Source organism: Cetorhinus maximus, chromosome 9, assembly GCF_964194155.1.
Source record: "Cetorhinus maximus chromosome 9, sCetMax3.hap1.1, whole genome shotgun sequence".
NCBI lineage: Eukaryota > Metazoa > Chordata > Chondrichthyes > Lamniformes > Cetorhinidae > Cetorhinus > Cetorhinus maximus.
In genome coordinates this window covers 90,601,653-90,622,990 of record NC_135887.1, presented here as the reverse complement: position 1 = coordinate 90,622,990, position 21,338 = coordinate 90,601,653, and positions in this window count along the sequence as shown.

Below are 21,338 nucleotides of genomic sequence, written 5' to 3'. Positions count from 1 at the left end.
TAATTATGGATAAGGATAGGTCTGGTCCTCGAGTTGAGATTCTAAATTGGAGAAAGGCCAATTTTGTGGAAATGAGAAAGGAGCTAGGAAGAGTGGATTGGCATAAGTTGTTTTCTGGCAAGGATGTGTTCAGTAAGTGGAAGGCATTCAAAGGCGAAATTTTGAGAGTGCAGTTTGCATGTTCCCGTCAGGATTAAAGGCAAAGTTAACAGGCATAGGGAACCTTGGTTTTCAAGGGATATTGGCGATCTAGTTAAGAAGAAGAGAGAGGTGTATAGCAGGTATAGGCAACAAGGAGCAAATGAAGTACTTGTAGAGTATAGAAAATGTAAGAAAATACTGAGAAAGGAAATCAAGAAGGCAAAAAGAAGACATGAGGTTGCTTTGGCAGATAATGTGAAGGTAAACTCGAAGGGTTTCTACAAGTATATTAAGAGTAAAAGGATAGTAAGGGACACAATTGGTCCCCTTGAAAATCAGAGTGGTCATCTATGTGTGGAGCCTCACGAGATGGGGGAGATCTTAAACAGTTTTTTTGCATCTGTATTTACTCAGGAAACTGACATAGTGTATAAGGAAGGAAGGGAAACAAGCAGTAGTGTCATGGAACATATAGAGATTAAAGAGGAGGAGGTGCTTGCTGCCTTACAGCGAATAAAGGTAGATAAATCCCCCGGGCCTGACATGATATTCCCTTGGACCCTGAGGGAGACTAGTTTAGAAATTGCAGGGGCCCTGACAGAAATATTTAAAATGTCCTTAGCCACGGGTGAGGTGCCGGAGGATTGGAGGGTAGCGCATGTTGTTCCGTTGTTTAAAAAAGGCTCTAAAAGTAGAACAGGTAATTACAGGCCAGTGAGCCTGACGTCAGTAGTAGGTAAATTATTGAAAGGTGTTCTGAGAGATCGGATATATAATTATTTGGACAGCCAGGGGCTGGTTAGGGATAGTCAGCATGGCTTTGTGCGTGGTGGGTCGTGTTTAACGAACCTTGTAGAGTTTTTCGAGGAGGTTACCAAGAAAGTAGATGAAGGAAAGGCTGTGGATGTTGTCTACATGAACTTTAGTAAGGCCTTTGACAAGGTCCCACATGGGAGGTTAGTTCAGAAGGTTCAGACACTTGGTATCCATGGAGAGGTTGTAAACTGGATTCGAAATTGGCTGTGTGGGAGAAGGCAGAGAGTGGTAGTGGATGATTGCTTCTCAGACTGGAGGTCTGTGACTAGTGGTGTGCCTCAGGGATCTGTGCTGGGACCATTGTTGTTTGTTGTCTATATCAATGATTTGGATGATAATGTGGTAAATTGGATCAGCAAGTCTGCTGATGACACTAAGATTGGTGGTGTTGTGGACAGCGAGGAAGGCTTTCAAAGCTTGCAGAGGGATCTGGACCAACTAGAAAAATGGGCCAGAAAATGGCAGATGGAATTTAATGCGGAAAAGTGTGAGGTGTTGCATTTTGAAAGGACAAACCAAGGTAGGACATACACAGTAAATGGTAGGGCACTGAGGAGTGTGGAGGAACAAAGGGATCTGGGAGTTCAGATACATAATTCCCTGAAAGTGGCGACACAGGTAGACAAGGTTGTAAAGAAAGCTTTTGGCATACTGGCCTTCATAAATCAAAGTATTGAGTATAGGAATTGGGATGTTATGGTGAGGTTGTATAAGACATTGGTGAGGCCAACTTTGGAGTATTGTGTGCAGTTCTGGTCACCTAACTACAGGAAGGATATCAGTAAGATTGAGAGAGTGCAGAGAAGATTTACTAGGATGTTGCCGGGTCTTAAGGAGTTGAGTTACAGGGAAAGATTAAACAGGTTAGGACTTTATTCCTTGGAGCGTAGAAGAATGAGGGGCGATTTGATAGAAGTTTACAAAATTATGAGGAGTACAGACAGAGTAAATGCGAGTAGGCTCTTTCCACTTAGATTAGGAGAAATAAACACGAGAGGACATGGCTTTAGGGTGAAAGGGGAAAGGTTTAGGGGGAACATTAGGGGGAACTTCATTCAGAGTGGTGAGAGTGTGGAACGAGCTACCAACTGACGTGGTAAATGAGGGCTCACTCTAGTTTTAAGAATAAATTGAATAGATACATGGATGGGAGAGGTCTGGAGGATTATGGACTAGGTGCAGGTCAATGGGACTAGCGGAATAATATTTCGACAGAGACTAGAAGGGCCGAATGGCCTGTTTTCTGTGCTGTAGTGTTCTATGGTTCTAATAAGAAATGAAACCAGGCAGACCACCTGGTATTGACCTAGGCAACGGAAACAACAACGGCAAACTCAAACTCAGCCCTGTCAAACCTGAAAAGTTCTCCTCCCTTACATCTGGGGGCTTGTGCCAAAAATTGGAGAGTTGTCTCACAGACTAGTTAAGGAACGGCCTGACATAGTCATACTCACGGAATCATACCTGACAGAAAATGCCCCAGGCACCACCATCACCATCCCTTGTATGTCTTGTCCCATTGGCAGAGGTGGCGGCACAGTAATATAGAATCAGGAAGGGGGTGCCCTGGGAGTCCTCAATGTTGACTTCGGACCCCATAATGTCTCATGGCATACCTAAAAATGAGGTGTCAACCTGGTGAAGCTATAACACGGAATATTTGCATGCCAAATAGCATAACCAGCAAGTGATAGACAGAACTAAGCTCTGCAGCCATACCACATCCAGTCATGAATGGTGGTGGACAATTAGAGAACTCACTGGAGGAGGAGGCTCCATAAATATCCTATCCTCAATGATGGAGGAGCCCAACACATCAGTGCAAAAGATAAGGCTGAAGCATTTGCTACAATTTTCAGCCAGAAGTGCCAAATGGATGATCCATCTTGGCCTCCTCCAGAAGTCCCCAGCGTCACAGATGCCAGTCTTCATCCAATTTGATTTACTCCACATGATATCAAGAAGTGGCTGAAGGCACTGGATACTGCAAAGGCTATTGGCCCTGACAATATTCTAACAATAATACTGAAGACTTGTGCTCCAGACCATGCTACACCCCTAGCCAAGCTGATCCAGTACAGCTAAAACATTGGCTCTACCCGGCAATGTGGAAAATTGCCCAGGTATGTCCTGTAAAGAAAAAACAACAGGACAAACCCAACCCGGCCAATTACCATCCCATCAGTCTACTCTCCACCATCAGTAACGTGATGGAAAGGGTAATCAACATTGCTATCAAGCAACACTTGCTTAGCAACAACCTACTCACTGCCGCTCAGTTCGGGCTCTGCCAGGATCACTCAGCTCCTGACATTGTAACTTTGGTTCAAACATGGACAAAAGAGCTGAACTCCAGAGGTAAGGTAAGAGTGACTGCCCTTGACATCAAGGCAGCATTTGAATGAGTGTGGCATCAAGGAGCCCCAGCAAAGCTGGAGTCAATGGGAGTCAGAGGGAGTCATACCTAGTGCAAAGGAAGATGGTTGTGGTTGTTGGAGATCAATCACGCCAGTTCCAGGACACCACCGTAAGGTAGTGTCCTAGGCCCAACCATCTTCAGCTGCTTCTTCAATGACTTCCCTTCCATCATAAGGTCAGAAGTGGGGATGGTTGCTGATGATTGCACAAGGTTCAGCACCATTCATGTCTCCTCAGACACTGCAGCAGTCCATGTCCAAATGCAGCAAGACCTGGACAATATCCAGACTTGGGCTGACCAGTGGAAAGTAACATTCGTGCCACACAAGTGCCAGGCAATGAGCATCTCCAATGAGAGAGAACCTAACCATCACCCCTTGACATTCAATGGCACTACCGTCGCTGAATCCCTCGCTTTCAACATCTTGGAGGTTACCGTTGACAAGAAACTGAACAGGACTAGTATTATAAATACTGTGGCTGCAAGAGGAGGTCAGAGGCTAGGAATCCTGCGGCGAGTAACTCACCTCCTGATTTCCCAAAGCCTGTGTACCATCTACAAGGCACAAGTCAGGAGTGTGATGGAATACTCTCCACTTGCCTGGATGAGTGCAGCTCCCACAACACTCAAGAAGCTTGGCACCATGCAGGACAAAGCAACTTGCTCAATTTGCATCCCATCCACAAACATTCACACCCTCCACAAATGGTGAACAGTGGCAAAAGTGGGTACCATCTACAAGATGCACTGCAGGAACTCACCAAGGTTCCTCAGATAGCACTTTTCAAACCCATGACCACTACCATCCAGAAGGACAAGGGCAGCACATGGGAACACCACCACCTGGAAGTTCCTCTTCAAGTCACTCACCATCCTGACTTGGAAATGTAATACCCTTCCTTTGCTGTCGCTGGGTCAAAATCTTGAAACCTAACAGCACTGCAGGTGTATCTACACCACATGGACTGCAGTGATTTCAGAAGGCAGCTCAGCACCACTTTCTCAGGGGCAAGTAGGAATGGGCAATAAATGCTGGCCTAGCCAGTGATGCCCACATCCCATGAATAGAAGAAAAACCCTGCCCCTCCACCAGTATTGGCTTTTACCTGAGTTGGTAGAAATGTTTGGCTGTTTGTGCAATTGCTCAAAGTTGCTGAAGTCTGCTGGAAGTGGTCTGGTGCTGAAGGACTTTATCCACAGTCCAAGGATTCTGCACTAAACTCTTGTTCCCAGATATGACTGCAGTAGTTTGCACCTCCCTTGGACAGCAGCATGAAGGTGTGAAAGAGTAGAGGTGGCACAGAAAAGGACACTCTGCTAGAAGAGGAAGGAGGACAAGAAAGGCTATCAGCAGGAGGCCATATGTTCCCAGGATATTCAGGAAACAATTCCCATACCTCAAGCTCAGTGAAGAACAGTGTGTCAGGTGTTTTGTTTCATTAGACCCATTCTCATTAAAATCTCACACCTGCTGCAGCCATAACTCCAGCTCCAGAGCAGCGCGAGAAAGGCATTACCAATGGCTATGAAGGTGGATTTGGCCATGAGGTATTATGACCAAATCCTGATGGTACAGCAGACTGCTACGGAATAAAGACATCACAGTTGCTGCTTGGATAGTGGACATTGACTTGCATGATTCATTGTGTATTGTCACATACCAAATAAATGTTAAGGAAGTGGAATTCCTTCCATTGTGGTACATCTTAGATGTGAAATGCGCTCCAGCAAGAGAACATGCATGCAGTCAATGGCAACCTACACCATGGGGAAACCTGTAATCCTCATGCGTACTCACCCTGCTGCTTCTCTCTGGCATCAGCTCCTTCCAGGCTGGAGTGTGCAATATTTGCAATATCTCCTAGTTTGCCACCCATTGTTGCATAAGAGAAGTCACTGAGGCTCTGTACACCAAGAGAGCTGAATACATTCATTCCCTGTTGTTAGAGAGAAGCATCAGGATGAGCATGCAGTTTTGTGGGGACTGCAGAGTTTTCTGTGGTATAGGATACCATCGACTGCACACATATTGCTTTGCAGGTGCAAGTCACATATATGCCTGATGTCCTGTAGCTAGAAGAGATTCTATTTCCTCAATGTCCAGCTGGTGTGTTACCATATGCAATGTATCATGCAGGTTAATGCCCAGCATCCTGGCAGCTGTCATGATGCCCTCATTTTGTGGCAGTCAGCTGTACCATCTGGATTTGAGCCACCACATCAAACCAAATGTTCATTACTCAGCAACTAGGACTATCTGCTGACTATGTGGCTCATGATTCCCGTGTGCAACCCTCACACACATTGGCAACATGCACCTAAGTAAACCATGCCGCCACACAAAATATGATTGAGCAGACCATTGGAGTGCTTAAATAACACTTCTGCTCCTCAGGTTACCCTCCGAGGAGCCCTCAGTACTCGGAGAACATGTGACAAGATTTGTCATGATCTGCTGCATGCTGCACAACCTCGCCATCATGAGGCCATAGCCCTTACCACCAGCTATATTGACAAGCTGAGGAGGAGGAAGGGATAATGCAACCAATACACCCCCTTTTCTGGCCAGGCTATCCATGATGACTCAGCCGACAATGATATCAGTAAACGCAACCCCAATTCCCATTCGCCAACAGTTACACACACAATGTTCCCTCTGTCACTGACCATCATCGAGTGTCATCCGGGCTTCAATGCTGAGCCACTACAAAACAAGCATGACAAAACAAACGTATAAATCAAACCAGGCCATATTGCATATGACAGCTAACTAATCCCCTCTGCATTCTCTTAATGCTTCTGCTAGTGCTTCTGGACAGGGCTACCCAAGTCGCTGTGGCATAGCTAGTGGAAGGCTGCTGACTTCCAGTGGGGAACACGGGTGGCTTTGCAGGATGACCTCAAGAGGCTCTGGACATACAAGACAGAGCTTCAGAGTTCACCATCTTGGTGGCAGTCTGGGCTGACTGGCTGACAAGCAACAATAAAGGCACTGGCAGAGTGGCTATGTTGGAAGGATGAATTACATCATTTTGAGAGAGGTCAGCAGGTTTGTGTACGACAGCTGCCGCTTATGAGGCCAGGACCTCAACAACGCTGGCAATTGGAGAGATGGGTGGCATAACAGCATTGTCACTAGATTAGTATTCCAGAGACCCAGCGCAGTGCTCTGGAAACCCAGGTTCAAATCCCAACACAGCAGATGATGAAATTTGAATTCAATAAAAATTCAATAAAAATCTGTAATTAGAAATCTGATGATGACCCCAAAACCATTGCCGATTGTCAGAAAAACCCATCTAATATCCTTTAGGGAAGGACTCCAGGTCTACAGCAAAGTTGTTGACACTTAAATGCCCTCTGAACATGTGTAATTAGGGATGGGCAATAAATTCTGGCATAACCAGTGGTGCCCACATCCTGACCGAATAATTTTTAAAATGTAGGATTTAGGTCAATCAACTCAGTCCTAGGACATCGCTGCAGGAGTTCCTCAGGGTAGTGTCCGAGGCCCAACTATCTTGAGCTGTTTAATCAAGGTCAAAAGTGGGGATGTTCGCTGATGATTGCACATGTTCAACACCACTCGTGACTCAGATACTAAAGCAGTACACATCCATATGCAGCAAGACCTGGACAGGATTTGGGCTTTGCCTGATAAGTGGCAAGTAACATTCGCACCACATAAGTTCTAGACAATGACCATCTCCAACAAGAGAGAGAGAATCTAACCATCGCCCTTGATGTTCAATGACATTACCATTGCTGAATTCCCCACTATCAACATGCTGGGGGTTACCACTGACTATAAACTGAACTGGACTAGCCGTATAAATCCTGTGGCTATGAGAGCACATCAGAGGCTGAGAGTTCTGCCATTAGTATTTTACCTCTTGACTCCCCAAAGCCTGATCACCATCTACAAGGCACAAGTCAGGAGTGTGACTGGATATCCACCACTTGCCTGGATGAGTGCAGCTCCAACAACACTCAAGAAATGCAACACCATCCAAGACAAAGCAGCCCGCTTGATTGGCACCCCACCCACCATAATAAACATTCACTCCCTCCATCACCGACGCACAGTGGCAGCAGTGTGTACCGTCTACAAGATGCACTGCAGCATCTCACCAAAGCTCCTTCAACAGCAAATTTCCAAACCCATGGCGTGTATCACCTAGAAGGGCAAGTGCAGCAGATGTATGGGAACACCACCACTTGCAAGTTCCCCTCCAAGCCACACATCATCCTGACTTGGAATGGTGATATAGTTCCTTCACTGTTGCTGGTTTAAAATCCTGAAACTCCCATCGTAACAGCACTGTGGGTGTTCCTACAACACATGGACTGCAGTTGTTCAAGCTGGTAGCTCACCACCACCTTGTCAAGGGCAATTAGGGGTGGGCAATAAATGCTGGCCTAACCAACGACGCCCACATCCCATGAACCAATATAAAAGAAATACAGATTCGAAGAACAGATTGCTGGACTGTTGTGATAACCCTTTCAGTACTGTTATCTACAGCTATGATAGCAGCAATCTGGAATGACATGGCACCAAGCTGAGCTTGCAAGAGAGCAGTTTGAGCTTGCATGGGACGAGCCGAACTTTCCTGACTTCAGTCTGAGCCTCCACTGCAGCACTCAGACATAGGTGGCTTCTGCATGTCTCTGACCCCACCGTCCAGCAATTGGGTACCTGTGCTCCCTTTGTACACTGCCCTGGCTGCAAGCCATGCTCTCACTGTCTCGCCATGTGCAGATCCTGCCTCTCAGCTATACTTCAAAATAGCCAAGTTGATGGCAGCAAGTGTGAGAGCGAATGATGGTGTTTCTTTGTCACTGCCTCCTTGCTCTTCCACCACTATCTGGCCAGGTATTTGAAAGGAGAAAAACATAAGGGTAGGGTTGGTGCAAGAGGGGAAGTGGCGGGAACAAAGAGGGACATATTTCCACCACCTGCAATTTATTTATCAGAAAAGATTGGGGAATGAGAAGGAAGTAGGATATGAGGAGGATAGAAGGATTAGGTATGAACATACTGTCAGAGAATAATAGCCTGGAATCATCCCAGAATTACACCAAGTGCAGTAGCAGGTGTCAAAATAAAAAAGTTTTACCTGCCAGCTGTAATGGCAGGTTTTCACGCCATATCGCCCCCTTCCCATTTCATAAATTATGCAGTTACAGGAAACACGGAGGATCGCTGGTGGCAGGCTTCTGATTGGCCCGCCATGCCTTTACCTCGCTGTTTCTTCACACCAGGTGCCATATTTAAAATGCAGCTGCACGCATATTTCTCAATGCTTGAAGCCCAGGACTATTCCGGTGAAGACATGGCCTCAAAAGCCATGAAGATTGCAGCTCCCTAGTTCAATGGCGCATTCCTGGGACACCTTTTGGACACTGTGAAGCCCACCCTGATGTCCTCTATCCCCGCTCCGGCCAAGGAGGCCCATCAGTCTTACCGCTCCAGCTTGGGAGGCAGTGCAGAAGTGGTCAGTGCCAATGCTGCACACAAAAGATCGACCACCCGGTATAGGAAATGGATGAATGATGTCATCTGTGCTGTCAGGGTAAGTCAATCATCTCATCAATCTCAACTCTCACACTCACAAGCCCATCACACATTCACTGACATCTCACTCACTGTCAGCTCAAGGGACATCACCACTCACTCTCTCACACAAACCCTCACATCTTCATTTGGCCTCATCTCCCCTGGAGATCACCTCCTCATCCCGTCCTTGGCTCCACTCAGCACACATGCACGTTGGCATCCTTATCATTTGGCCTGGCATGTGCCTTGCTCACACTTCTCCATCTGCCCTTATGCAAGGCTAGATCATTCACAATTGTCTAGAGAGAGGTCTCAGACCAGTGGTGAAGTGCCGAGCATCAAGGTCCTCACTCCATTCGAGAGTCAAGGGTTGGAGCTAACTAGAGAGGACATTGACCATTCTTGCAGCAACGGTGAGTCAGCAGCGAACACTCATATGAGGATCCTGTACCACATCATCTTCTGTCAAAGCTACTCTGAGTCCACTGTGCTGCATTCAACGTGGCTGCCAAGCACTAATAATCTCCACTTTATTTTCTAGGCTCAACTGACATATCACCCTCAGGCAATCGTGACTCCGACTCCAGCACCAAAAGCACATCGGATGAGGAGCCTGAGGGCAGCACCATTGAAGACCCATCACAGCGCTCACCCACACATTCCATCAGCTCAGTGACACACACCTTGGTGGGACCTAGATGTACAGCAGGCTTGGATCACAATCAGCACACAATCCGTTCCACAGCAGGCAGAGGTAGGGACATCCAAGGTCACCGGCACTTGGAATACTGTAGGAGGCAAGGAATCTGCTGAGTCTGAGTCAGATAATGAGCTTCTGGACTTGGTCCTCAATCAGTTGGTGGAGTTGCAAAGATAATCACAGGAACATCAGGAAGGGATGTCTGGTGCACTGCTCAGGTTGCAAGGGACGATGGAGGAATCAGTCTGCCTTCAGGCTGAGGTGGTAGCGGCTGCATGCCAACGCATCGAGGTCAAAACTGGAAGGATGGCTGCCACCATGGAGACCTTGGTCCAGGTCATTGGTCCTGCACTGCTGTGAGGGCTGAACCCCACCACTAATGCCATAGTGGGCCTCCAACAGTGACAATGCAAGAAGGGTGTGGGGAAGCTCGATCTCTCTCCAGCTTCCTCTTCTCCTTTAGGAGTCAGCTATGGGCCTTCAGGCACATAGAGGGAACAGGACCAGCAGTTCGACACCCCGGGGCCAGCTGCCCAGGTGACCCCGGGAATGTCCGGTCAATCCAAATCCCCTCTTACTATGACACCGCAGCTCCAGCTCCACAGGCCAAGGAGGGTGCAGCTGGCTCACAGCAAGACACCCAAAGCAGCCCAGGGCCCTTCAGGTTTCAGCCCTCCAGAGGACGCCCGCCAAGGTCATCACAGACAGGGTGTAGCAGTCAGCAGGCTGCCTCAACCTCCACTGTGAATGTCGGAGGAACACGAAGACGTAGCGGCAGGGTTAGGAAAGTTAAGAATATGTCATTGCACAGCCTGGGCATGGCTTTTAATCACTTGTAAGTAATGTTCACTATTGTAAACAAGCTCCCAAGAATGTCTCCCTGCCTATGGCTCCTTGTTATGATGAGCAGTGTTCGTGTCACTCAGATGACTCAGAAACCTTAGTTCCTGCACAAGATAAAGACAAGAGTCTCAGTCCAGGGCCTCTTCCCTGTGCAGTATGTAACTTTCAGACCAAAGTGATGGTCCAGCCTCACACGTACTGGCCTGCGTCTCAACGGTGCTTGTCATTGCTGCCAGAATGTCGTGGGCAGGTGTCACAGAGTTCCGTCATTCTCTCCGTGTGCTCTCAGCACCTTTGAGGTGGGCCTGGCCCCCATCTCTTAAGCATCTGTGACCAGTGATGCTGTGCTCCTGAAGGGGTCAGATGCTGAAGGTTGAAAAAGGATCAGGCGCATTTAAAGTTTCACGGCTGTGTCTCCATGATATGACCCTGATCACAGAGCACAAGAGAGTTGCCCTCAGCCAGACAGGGGTCAGAAATTCACAGAGGCAATGTGAAGGGCTATGGGCCAAATGCTGGAAAATGGGATTAGAATAGATAGGTGCTTGATGGCCAGCATGAACACGATGGACCAAAGGGCCTGTTTCTGTCCTGTTTAACTCAATGACTCTATCTATGACTCTAAGATCTATGGAGTGTTCTCCCTGCATGTTATCATCATCCTCCTGGAATCTAACAATTATTGGGGCCTTCGCTGTGTCTCCATGACATGAGCCTGAGGGTATGTGCAGTATGTTTGTTATGTGAGGGTTTATGGCCTCAGCCACACAGGAGTCAAACATTCACAGATGCAAGGTGAGGCTGTCAGGACTGTCCACATTGCATCTCATCATCATCCTCCACAAATCTTGCAGATATGAGGGCCTCCCATGTGTGCCAGCCTTATCTGGCCAGTGCAATGGCCACATCGCCGGCATCCTCGCCTTTGAGGACCTACCTCATCACCATCATTCCCTTTGACATCGCCCTAATCAGAGGAGACTTGCAGCTCTTCCATCTCCTCCTCAGCCTATTCCTCCCCCCGTTGCAGCGCCAGGCTGTGTAGCATGCAGCAAGCGATCATGATGCGCAACACCGTCTGGGGACTGTATTGAGGTGCTTCACCAGACCTGTCGAGGCACCAGAACTTATTTTCAAAATGCCTATTGCTTGCTCCACCAGAGTCTGAGTCTCTGCTGCAGTCTGAGGCCTCCACACGGGCATCATTAGCCATGTCCTCTGTGGGTAGTCCTTGTCCCCGAGGAACCAACCCTGCAGCCTCTCTAGACCCTGGAAGATGTTAAGGATCTGAGACTTGCTAAGGATGTAGGAGTTGTGGATGCTCCCTGGGAATCGTGTGCAGACCTGTAGGATGTGGTTATGGTGGTCACACACCAGCTGAACATTCAGCGAGTGGAAGCCCTTGTGGTTGAGGCAGTTGACTGCTCGTTGCCACGGAGATCTGAGCGCCACGTGAGTGCAGTCGATGGCACCCTGCACATGTGAGAAACCAGAGATCTGCACAAATTCCAGTTCTTTTGCTTCTTGGCTTTCCTGATCCCAGTCGAAATGCACAAACTTCTGCGCCTCCGCAAATATGGCATCTGTGATCTCCTAGACACACTTCTACATGGAGGCTTGCGTTGTCCCACACAGGTCACCTGTGGAGCCCTGGAAGAAGACACTGGTGTAGAAATGAATGCCACAGTCACTTTCACAGCCACTGGCAGTGGATGCCCTCTATGTCCCCATGGCGTCTAATCTTGCAGCAGGTGGCATATGTGACGGACCAGTTCCCTAGACATGCGCAGTCTTCGGCGACATTGGTTTTCAGTCATCTGCCGGAATGACAGGCGCTGTCTATAGACCCTGGGTCTAGCGAGGTGCCCATGAGCGATGCTCACGGTGCATCTTCAACTATATTTGCAGAAAGCCCTGCCGCCCCTTCAACTTGAGAGAGGTGATCCTCCTTTTTCCAAGCCAGGTGCCTCCACCACTCTCTTTTCCTTCTTCTCTGCTCCCTGTAAGCCATGAGGCAGACCCCTCAATCACCAGGCTCCATGACCCTGATGTTCTCCTCCTGCAGGATCAAAGAGAAAGAGACACGTGGGTTAGAATAGGTGTACTAAGAACATTTCTTGGTTAAGTCTGAAGGCCCCTTCACGTATGCAGGAAAGTGCTGGCCAGTGTGTAGTGTGCTTCATCGCTGTCTGAAACCCCACCCACCTCCGCCCCACCCATCTCCTAACCCACACCGCAAGGCTGCGCTGTTAGCTTGAACCATGAGGGATACTGGTCAAAACCTTAACAAGGGGCTGTGAGCACTTCAACCAGTGACTGCGCCATGGCCACCTTTCACAAGGAGATTCTACAATTTGCCGAGTCATCCAATTGTTCTTCTACCCCCTAAAATGCACATTAATTTGCAGTTTGTGCTCAAGGAGTGAAAACTTCTAGAGCATTTGGTGGCACTTTCATGCTTTTGCATGAGCAGAAAAGCTTCAGAGGCCCGACTCCAAGCATGTCAATGGAGTCACAACTGAACGGTCTCAACTGCGAAGAATGCTCATTTTTGACAAGCTTTTCCAAGTGCATGGTCTTTGTTTACCTTATCTAAACCTATCATAATTTTGTACGCCTGCATCAGATTTCCCCTCAATCTCCTTTACTCCAGCTTCTCCCAGCCTAACATTGTACCTCATCGCTCATTCCTGGAAACATTCTGGTAAATCTGCTCTGCACCCTCTCAAGAACCTTCACATCCTTCCTAAAGTGCAAGGACCAGACTTGGACGCAATACTCTAGTTTGACCCTAACCAGAGGTTTATAAAGGTTCAGCATAAGTTATCTACTTTTGTACTCAATACCTCTATTTATGAAGACCAAGATTCCATATGCTTTGCTAATTATTCTCTCAATATATCTTCCCACCTTCAAATATCTACGCATATGAACCCCAGGTCCCGACACCCCTCCTCAGGCCTGACCCAACAATGCACCAAGGCCCGACCCGACCTGACACTGCCCACAAGGGCCAACCAAACACCCCCCCACCAACAGCACCCCATCCAAGGCCCGACCCGACACCCTCCCAAACCCCACCCAACCCCCCAAGACGTGACCCGGCACCATCCGAAGACCCTACCCGACATTCTCCCCCCACAAGCACCCAATCCTACTTACTTAACTTATATACTTACCTTCTCCCTGACTTGTCAAGGACCTTTAAACCTGGCTAGCCCTTTAAACCTATTTGGTTTATGACAGCTAGTGCTGTATAAAAGGGGACCTGTTTTCCTTACCCACTATGCTACTGTTGTATGATGTGCCTGCATGCCAATATAATGTGGGGGCAAGGGTTAAAGTGGGACTGGAGAATAGAACCATCCAAAGTACTTCTGAGATAAGTGGCAATCCTCTATATTTCCTCGAAATTTCCTGTCACTAACCCTCTGCTAAAATGCATCGCCTCACATTTCTTTACATTAATTTTCATTTGCCACTTGTCTGACATTCTGTTAGCCTATCTACGTCCTGTTGCAGTCAATTGATAACAATAATCTTCGAGAGTTTCAGCCTAATCATGGCCACTCCAATAACAGTGAGCACCGCCTCCTCCAATGGGGTCAGGACATGCTGACCTGCCTGCCCCCATCCAGTTAGGAAGTGTGTCAGTGAGAGTGGTGTAATTTGTTTGGCTGATATGGCTGTCCTGGTGAATAGCTGTCAGTGTGGATAGCATGTGCGATGGTACTGTGAGGCTTACAGCAGTGCTAAATATGTGAGGACGGGGTCAAGTATAGGAGTGTTAACAATGAGGCCTGATTGATAAAAAATTGTTGGTGGGTAAGTGATGGAGTTTACTGATTTGAGAAGTGGCTGAGGGTAATGATACAGTTGGTTGCATATAGCATTTGAAGGTACATTCATTAACCTGACCACTCATATGAGGTCATTAAACTGCTCTTGGCACTGCATCCTCCAGGCCCTCGGGCCTTTACTCCTGGCATTGACCTCAATGGGTATTTGCTCCTCTATCTCTTGATAACGTTTCTTGAGGATCTCCTGGCCCCATGTGGATACAGACTTCTCACCTCCTTTCCACCTCCTCCATCAAAACCTCCAGTGCAACATCTGAAAACCTTGGAACCCACTCTCTCCCCTGTTTTGTCATTCTACACTGTTTCCCAGATCAGATTCTCTTCAACTACAATTCCCAGCACCTGCTCCAACCAACCAGGTGTTCACCTATGACCCCTGTGCTCACTGGCCTATTTTTTTGGTTCCTGGTTAAGCCAGGCCCTGATTTTAAATATCTTTTGTTTGCAAATCCTTCCATGCAGCCTCCCCTGCACAAGCTCTGTAATCTCTTTCAGCCCCATTGCCCTCTGAGATATTGTGCTCCTCTAATTCTGGCTCTTTAGCAATCCTGATTTTAATTTCTTCACCATTGGTGGTTGGCCTACATCTGCCTTGCCCTAAGCTCTTGAATTCCCTCCCTAAACCTCTCTGGCTTTCTACCTGTCTTCCCTCCATTAAGATGTCCCTTAAAAGTTTGACCAAGATTGTGGCCATCTGCCCTAATATCGTAATATAATATGGCTCATTTGTAACCCTCATGTGAAGCATCTGGGGTGTTTTATTGTGTTAAAGGTGCTATATAAATACAAGTTGTTGTTGTTGTTGTTATTAGGGCTGGAATTAAATAAAATATTTGATAGCGTTCCAGAGGTCTGCTATCCAACTAATCAATGGCACCATATAGTGGTCCAGCAGGAAGGCACTCACGTAATAGCACTGCCTCTCTGCATAATAGCAAGTTCCCTCCAGCCACTCTCCCCAATTACCCAATCATGTGGCTGAAAGAAGAAAAGGGTCAAACTTCCCGCACAGAAGAACAAGGTGCAGTGAACTCACTACAACGAGATTTTGGGAAAGTAAAGGCGCGTTCTGGTTCTTAGGGAGTGACGGCTCCTTTACAGGAATGGTCTATGCCTTTGGTGCCACATATGAGTAAAGTATCTGGTCTCAAAGCACAGAAAAATGTAATATTCTCTAGTTATTGTAGATCTGTCTATAATTAGTTCATAAGCTTGATACCAAAGATTGAGCCGGGCGTCAAAACATCACCGAGGCCACCTGACTGGGATTCTAGCCAAGAAAATTCAAAAGAGGCCAAATTATACAATCAAAATTGTGTCGTCATCATCGTGCAATGTAATATGTTAAAACCAATATGATTAATTTCAACTTAACCCACCTGGGAAACTGACAGGGTTCAATTGGCCACCCATTTTATATTGAAGTCAATGGCCAGTAAAAGCAGGCAGGCTGCAAAATGTGCATCCACTCCAGTCCCCTCAGTTTCCCTCTAGTCATGTTAATTTAGTGGCAATTTTAACTTCTAATGCACCTGGAGTGTAGGAGTAGCATTCTAACCTTAAAATGTTCATTTAGTTCACATAATCAAGGGAGAGATAAACATTATGGCTAAGGAATTGCAGATGCAATGGTACAGCAGTTAAAATGGGGTGAAAGTCAATTATTAAATTGGTGAAGAATAGTAATTTTGAAACTGTTCTAAAGAATGCGAATACGCAATCAAACGATTCAACATTAGGTAAAACTACTGTAAGTTCTAATCTACAGAATGATGTTTAAATTGTAGCACTTCTAGGTGATTCTGGCACCCTAGAGGTATTTTATATGGAGTTTAGTGAACCAAGAAAATAATAGAATTGCCAAGACCCTAGCAGAGCTGAATGGGATAAGGTCAGAGCTCTCTAAGTTACAGTTAGGTCTCTGAGGTACAGTAAGAGCTCTGTGATGTGTTCAACCGTTGATATGGTCAGAACCAATGTTCCCTTTGAGCTGCTTGAGTGCATAGTCCCATGGCAGTTCAGAAAGTACCATACAATGCAACGAAGAGGTTATGCAAGACAAAGAAAAATCAGAAGTAATATTGGTCAGAGCTTTGGAATACAGTCAAAGCTCCAGGTACAATTGGTACTCTGTGCAAAGCGGAACTTTGCACAGCAGAAAAATGAAGTTGTGCAGAGAACACTAAAGACATAAAATTAAGCCCTGTGAGCTACAGAATACAGTTAGAACCCTGGATACAATCAGAGCATTATACACAGTCAGAGCTTGGAATAGTCAGAGCTCTATGATACAGTCAGAGCATTATACAGGCAGATCTCTTGGAAAAAGTCAACGCTCAGGATACAGCCAGGGCCCAAGCTCTGGGATACAACCAGAGCTACTGAATGCTGTTTAAGAAAAATAAAACAGAAAAGAAAGCCTTAAGACAGAAAGTAGCTGAAGCACATGGACCAGAAAAATCATCGGTTCCATTCTTGGTCTTTAGAAAGCTAGGTCAGGAGAGTAAAAGAGCTTGAAGAGGCTAAGGGACAAGAGGGAAAACAACCATAGATCCAGAGGAGGAGTGGTGAAACAAAAAATCACCACAAAAAGAGGTGAATAAATGCAATAAAAGAAACTCAACCTGGAAACAAATTTGTAAATACTTTCCAAATTAGTCACATATCCTATTAGTGTGGTAAAATCTCAATAACATTTATTGTTTTGCATGTTGACATTCTCCTGCACATGTGAGGCTTCAGTGATAATTGAGTCCTTAACATTTGTTGGATTCATTTATAAAATCTATAATCTTCAGTTGAATTAGAAAACGATTTCCCCTTGAGGCAGGTGGGGCCTTTTTATAAAATCTCAAATGAACATACCATGGGGAAAATTTCTATGTCTTGTTAATGCTAATAAAAATAGATTTGTATCCACTGCTACCCTCTGGAGAGACAGTTACACAAGAATGTCTTGGCTCAATCCAAATGCATATCCATTGCAGTAATGTTTGGTGTAAAACACTCGTAATCTGCTGGTGTGAATGGAAATTAGGAAGTGTCAGTCATCATTCAGTAGGTTGCACTCTCACTTCTGAGTCAGAAAGCCATGAGTTCCAGTCCCATCCCAAACACCTGAGCATAAAAATTTAGGCCAACTTTCCCAGTGCAATACTGAGGGAGTGCTGCATTGTCAGATGTGCTGTTTTTTGGATGAAACATTATACTGAGGCTTCATTTGTTCTCTGAGGTAGATGTAAAAGATCCAACAGTACTCTTTGAAGAAGAGCAGGGGAGTTATCCCTGGTGTTCTGGTGACTTTTTATCCCTCAATCAATAGAACTAAAACAAGTGATCTGGTCATTGTCACAGTGCTATTTGTGGGAGCTTGCTGCTAGTAAATTGGCTGCAGTGTTCTCTCCCTCGATGTGACCTCCCCAGCTGATATTCACAGCCACACCCTTCATCTTGCTATCTCACATGGTCCCCAATCTGCTCCTTTAAGTTAAATACACACAGACTTGAATGGATCTGATGGACAGCTGGTTTAACTATTTACTGACAGTTCTGGTTGCCACATAAAGCACTATTGGGTCCTGCTGTCATCTGATAAAACTGCTCTCTATTCCATCCTGAAATCCAAAGGTAACCCCCTGACTTTTTTTCACTGCAGAAAATCATCTTCTAATATCCCTCTTCCCTGTGTCCTCCACGCTCACCTCCAACAACAATACAAGAATCTCACAGACTTCTTTGTCGCTAAGATTGATAACACCCAATCCCATCATAAGCTGCCTCTATGGTTTCATTTATGATACTATATACACAAGAGCAGAATGAAACTGTGGTGATTGAGTTAGAAGGTGCAAGTTTATATCTCTAAATAAAAGATTGTAATGAGAAAGATTGGGCTCCTGTTCTATCCTTCACCATCTGGCTTTCTGGGATAGAACAACCACATCCTATTTCTCATCCATATGCTGCCATCCAGCAACATCTCAATGTCAGTTTCCACATGTAGGCTGACGACACCCAGCTTTACCTCACCATCACCACTCTTGACCCTCCACCATACTGTATGAACAGAAATTCCCTTCAACTAAGTATCGGGAAGACTGAAACCATTGTCTTCAGTCCAAGCCACAAACTATGTTCCCTGGCCGCCATCTCCATCCCTCTCTCTGGTAACTGTCTGAGGCTAAACCAGATTGTACAGAAAATTAAGTATCATATTTGATCTTGAGATGAGTATATTTATATAGTTGCTTGAAAATAAAACATTCCAATCTGTTTCACAGATTTGTGTAAGAAAATCAGAAGCAGAGCTAGCATGGAAGAGGTTATGAAGGATGGCTGAAAGATTGCTCAAAGGTTTTTAGAAGAAGACTGAAGAGGAGAAGTATGGACGTACAGGGAGGGAATTCCAGACAGTAGGCCCCAAGTGGTTGTACTACCACTGGTGGAAAGAAGGGAGATACACAGAATACTGAGTGGCAACAGAATATTTGGCAGGGGATGCTATGAGGCTGGCTGAGATTGTAGATAAAGAGGTAGGCCAGAGGGGAGTTTAAAGACAAGGATGAGAATTTTAAATCTAATGCTTTGGCAGAAAGATAATCAATGTAGGTTAGTAAGAACTGTGATGTGGGGAGAGAGGGACAGGATACAGCTGGTAGGGTTTTAGATAAGTTGGAGTTTATTGTGTTGTGTTTTTATAATGATATAATGGCACCAATCACTTGTAAGGGATTGGGTAAACACGTTGTGGGTTCATTTATTTAAACTAGGCACATGGGAACAGATAAACATGGATCGAAAGCTTAAAGACATCAGCAGCAGAGTTGTGTGTGCTGTATTCTGCTCACAGGCCAAAGTGAAACTGAGACTGGATCACATGACATATTTTCCTTATAGTGATGGCATGCTGCTATCCCTTAAAGGCGTATTACAACAATTTAAAGCAGAGAATAAGGAGACCAGCAAGGAGAGCATTAGCATGGTGGTGTGTGGAATGGATAAAAATATTTCACTGATGAATGCAGAGCCAAGTAATGTGGATGTTCTGGGATGAGAAAAGTTCATTCCATCCAGTGTGGATGTGTGATTATTTTATCATGGAGCTTTATGTTCACCAAATAATTAATAAGATTATCATTTCTATCATTATAAGAACAAAAGTACAGATAAGAACAGATTCTGCCCCTCAAGCCTTTTCACCGTTCAATGAAATCATAACTGAACTGTATCTTAATTTCATTTACCTGCCTTGGATCAAAAACCTTTAATGCCCTTACCTAGCAGAAATCCATCAATCTCTGTTTTGAAATTTTCAGCTGGCCTATAGCCTCAAAAGCTTTTTGGGGAGAGAGTTCCAGATTTCCACTACCCTTTGTATGAAGAGGCACTTTCTGATATTGCCCCTCAATTGATTGCAAATGAATGTTTTACTATCTTCTGATTCTGAGTGGCATGTGGCAAAGGGTTAATTAGAAAAGAGACAAGAAAATAAGGAAGTTTGTTTAAATATAAGATAAACGCAATGTTTCTGCATGTACCAGATGTCCCTTCCATCACCTGTCCCAGAAGTGTATTCATGAGCTGTTAACAGGAATATGTGCAAAGGAAAGCCTTTTCATACCTTGGAAGGGTAACTTTAACCTAAATGCTTTTTCACACTTTTTGTTGACAATCATTCATGTCTGCACCTTGTATTTCCCCATCCAGCATCTGCTCTGCAGTGATACCTTCTTAGATCCTTCTGTCTACACCTTTATTCAGTTTGTTTTTTCCTCAGTTAAATTAAAACTGGGATTTGTGCACTTTGGTAAACCCACTGCAGTACTGTAACATATAAACCAGGAAGGATCTTTACATTAGCTTTTGCAATCTAAAAAGATTATACTTGTTTTCCCCTCAAGCAACTCTAAATTGAAAGCTTTCTCATATTTGAAAATTATTTTAATATCTGACTAATGATGCCTCTCTCATCTTTAGTCCCAAAACTTTCCACTGAAACCTCTCTTAAACATAATTGATCAGTAAAACATGCTTTTTGGTAGTTATTTAGTAGTTAATTGAAATCTGACAAATTGCTCTCCAAAAATAATTAAACAAATTACAGCAGTCCACAGTGACCAGAACACACATTATCCAATACCCCACCTATCTTCTTTATAGTGTTATATATCCACAGTTATCCAGCTGCCTTTTGAAAGCTTACATTCGGTGCATTAGCTGGCATCCTTTTCCAATGGCCAATGACCCTCTGTGAAAAGAAAAATCTTTTGACATCTAAACTAGTTCTATGTGCATGCGACTTACATGTCCCACAGTCTTCTCCAGCCTATCTAACTCAAATGTCTAATTCGGTTAGAGCGACATAGCTCTACGACGTGAGATTCTCCCATTGGATCAACATGATCAGGAACTGCGGCATCAGGGACATCCTTAGACAATGGCAGTTCAAAATTATTTAATTCAACAGAGACATCAGCTGTGTCTATTCTAGGTCAATCTGGCACCTCAGAGATTAATGGTTCAACATCAATTACTGGTGGGATAATTGGTCATCGGAAGACCCCTCTACTCTTTAGATGATCCACATGTTTTCAAAGAATCCGGAGTTCCACTTCCACTTGGTATGACAAAGACCCAGTTTCAGAGACAATTGTACCAGTAACCCAACTAGATCCATTTCCAAAATAGCACATGAAAACTGTATCTCCCTTAGTAAATCTTCAAGCTTTGCTATGAATCTCGTGATTCAATTTCTGACTACTCTGGGTCTTCTCTAACTTTCCCTCTAAGTTTGGAAACACCAGACTTAACCTTGTATGAAGGTGGTGTTTCATCAGTAATTCAGACAGTGTTAAACACATAGTTGCATGAGGGGTCGTGCAATAGTTGAGAAGAAAACGTGAAACTCAAGTTTCTAACGTTCCTTCAGATAGCTTCTTCATTGCCGTTTTGAAGGTTTGCACTGCTCTTTCTGCAAACCCATTGGATGAGGGATGATGT